This window comes from Crocuta crocuta, unplaced genomic scaffold (genome assembly GCF_008692635.1).
Source record: "Crocuta crocuta isolate KB4526 unplaced genomic scaffold, BGI_CrCroc_1.0 scaffold11, whole genome shotgun sequence".
In the NCBI taxonomy this organism is placed as follows: Eukaryota; Metazoa; Chordata; class Mammalia; order Carnivora; family Hyaenidae; genus Crocuta; species Crocuta crocuta.
Window position 1 is genome coordinate 3,880,494 of NW_027528624.1, and position 3,346 is coordinate 3,883,839.

The 3,346-nt window shown below is 59.4% G+C and overlaps 1 long non-coding RNA gene across 1 annotated transcript; it reads right to left on the minus strand.

Moving 5' to 3' along the window:
* Positions 1-1,406: 1,406 nt before the first annotated feature.
* On the minus strand, positions 1,407-2,934 carry LOC144224183 (uncharacterized). The gene is made up of 3 exons (XR_013332976.1): positions 2,836-2,934; positions 2,210-2,347; positions 1,407-1,567 (listed from the first exon to the last, which is right to left on the minus strand). It is a non-coding gene; the product is annotated as an uncharacterized LOC144224183 (long non-coding RNA).
* Between the last annotated feature and the right edge of the window lie 412 nt (positions 2,935-3,346).

Genomic DNA, 3,346 nt, shown 5'->3' on the forward strand with positions numbered 1-3,346 from the left:
GGAAGACGGCCCCAGGAGGCAATGAGTGTACAGGAGTGACGGGGGCCAGGAGGCACGGGGAACAGTCCCAGGAGCCTCGAGCCTTTCACCGCGGAAGCTCAGGGGGTTCAGAGTCACTGCTGCCACTGACTGAATCATCTGAAGCCGGTAACGACGTCTGTGAGCACACACAGGACGAGCCGTAAAAAAGAACCTGCATACCCCCACCCGTCTTCTGCAACTGCTTCCGTGGGGGCAGCCGGGACCCGCACCCAGCTGAACCCCGGTCTTCGTCCTACCAGACCCGCCCCAGCCTTTGCCATCGGCTCCTCGAGACGCTTCCTTCCCTTGGCTTCCAGGGCACTGCGGCTGCGAGGAGTCCTTCCTCCCGAGCCTGCCCCGCTCAGCGCCAAAAGCGCGGGGTCATCCAGACTCCAGCGTCTGGCTCGTATTCTTATCTGCTCTGACAGCAACGCCCACTGGCTCACTCTTCGAAAGCCTGCCCAGAAAGGGACTGTTTCTCTCCACCCTCCTCCTGATGGCAAGCCCCGGGGTGTGGCAATGGCCTCCCCTCTACTCTCTCTGCCCTCTCTCCCCCTGCCCTGCGCTCAGGTTTCAACTCAGCAGCAGATGGTCTGAAGAAACCAGCATCTGAGCGCGTCACTGTTCTGCTCCCTCCTCTCAGAGCACAAGCCAGTGTCACAGTGGTCCGTGTCCCCTGCCCCACCCCCCTGTCCAGGCAGCTCCCTCCTCAAGGATTTGCACTCGCTGTCACTGGTGCCAGGAATGCCCTCCCCTGCGATATTGACGGGGCCCATTCCCTCAATTACTCCAGTTCCTAACTCTGATGTCGCTTCTCAGCGAAGCCCCTGGGGACCCCTGTTTAAAATTGGACACCCCCTCCCCGCCCCAGCACCCTCTTGACCTCCATAGCACTATCGCCAGCTAGCAGGTTACATTTGTTTGATGCCTTCTCTGTGGCAAGGGCTTTTCTCTGTTTTTCATGTTGCTATTTCCTCAGCGTCTAGAACAATCCTCGACACAGAGTAGGTGCTCAGTAAATACGCGTTTGATAAATTCAAGAGTCGGGTAAGAATCGCTGCTGTGGACGACCTCAGAGGCTGCGAATCCTGCTGCTAAGAGGATTCCCGTATTCGCCGGACTGGCTTCTCGGATCCCTCCCCGTACCAGACGCTGTTCTAGGACTGGGGGGTTGCCAGCCGCACATCGGACGACACAAAGGCACCCCTGCTCAGGGAGCTTATAATCTAGTGAGAGGAGGGTGACACACAGGACCAATGAGTAAATAAGTAAACGAGCTCTTATGTTAGAGAGTGATGCGTGCTCAGGAGAAAATTTAAGAGGGAAGAAGATACGAAATACAGAGTGTACCCGGCCACCCAAACCAAGTTCCATAGACCATGGGCTTCAACAATAAACAGACGTTTATTTCTGTTCATCTCCGAGAAATCAGAGATCACAGTGGTGGCAAGTTTGGGTCTTCTAAGGCCTCTCTCCCGGGTCTATAGACGGCCATCGTCTCCCGGTGTCTTCACAGGGTCCCCCCTCGGCGTGTCTGTGTCCTAATCTAAAGACATAGGGAGGATTATGACTCACCCATGTGACCTCACTTTAGCCTCATGGGCTCTTGGAAGGCCCTGTCTCCAAATACAGTCACATGCTGAATGTGGGTTTGGAGCAACACAGCGCAGCCCGCAAACGGGATCAGGTGGGTGGAGGAAATTTAGACAGAGGCGCTCGGGAAGGCCTCACTAAGAAGACGGTTTTGTAACAGATCTGAAAGAGTAAGAGTGCCGACCACAGGGATGTGTAGAGGAGCAGCAAGTGCAAAGGCCCGAGCGCATCTGAGGAAGAGCAGGGAGCGCCAGGTTAGGGTGTTGGCTGAACAAAGCTGAGGAGGCAGATGGGCCGAGAGGGAAGGGTCACAGCAGACATGGGCTTCTGGGAACATGGCTGCCGACGGGGGCCAGTGGGGAGGGCAATGAGTTCCAGGCCCTTGATCCTGGGCCAGGAGAGGCAGGAGTGGTGGGGTGGAGGGAGGCAGTCATTCTCCGGGTGCTGGAATGCTCTTCCCGGCTGATGGGAGCTGCCTGGCCGTGGAGGCAAAGCCTGGTGGGTGCACGCAGGGGCCGCCTGCCTCTGCAGGTCCCCAGGGGTCCGGGGGGCCGCTCCCCTCCGCTCTCCCTCCCCCGCGTCCTCTCCAGCTCACCTCCTGCTGGCAAGTCCGCAGCGCAGCCTGTGGCGCAGAGAATCAAACTTGAATGGAGGGGAGGCGGACGGGGGGTCCGGCCCTGTGGTTTCCAGGTAGAACTCACGGGACTGGGACGTCCTCCACTGGCACAGAATCCTAGGGAGCGTCAGCCAAGGTCGCCCCTAGCAGGTCCTAGTATCTCCTCAGGCCCACGGGACTTGGAACATGCCTTCGGGATCCCCTAAGCCACAGTAAACGTTCTGGGCCTTTCCCTCCGCCTCAGTTACTATTCACACCCCCTTTTTGCTTACTGGGGGTTCAGCCAGGGCCCGGCCTTTGGAAGGATGGTGCCTCCTATCCCCTTCTCCACCCTGCCCCTCACGTCCTTTCCCTCCCTTCCCCCTGCACGGAGCGCCTCCCTTCTCCTGTCCAGGGGGGGGACGCATCCTATCCACGACCCCCCCCCCCCTTCCTTGCCGTGTCTCCTCTGACGCCGCAGGCCCAGCCCAGCTCAGAAAGCCAGGCAGGGGACAGCAGCCCCCTCTGCCCGCGTCCGTCTGTTTCTCCCAGCCTGCGCCCACTGCCTGCGTTTCCCTCAGGTCTGGGCAAGCTGACGCTCCGCACAACCCTCTCATACAACTCACCACTCAAAGGTCACCCGACCAAGGGGCTCTTCTGAGTCCTCATTCTTACAGACCCTGCTGAGGTTTGCAAACCACCGACCGGTCCCGGCTTCCCGTGGCTTCTCTAACCTCTCAGGCCATTTCTTTCTGGTCTTTTCCCCCTGCTCCTCCCAGGCTCAGCGCCTGTCTCCGCCCCCCGCGGACAGCCTCCTCAGAGCCTCCACTATTCATCCCTGGCCTTTTCCGCCTGGCGACCCTCCTCATCTTGAACTCCGCTCAGCCCCAGCCGCGCCCCGCGGCCCGCCCCCAGCTCTCTGTCTCTGTGGACAGTGCCACGCTGTCCCCTTCTCCAAACGCTGGTGTCCTTTCTGACTCCTCGCTGTCCTTCTCGCCTCTCATGCGATCAGGCACCAGACACAGCCTTTCATTTATTTCAAAGCCCCTGTTTCTCCATCTGCTTTGATAGCCTGCTGGGCTCCAGGCTCCCCGGACCTGCCTCCCCTCGGTGAAGCCAAGTCGAATTTCCTGCAGT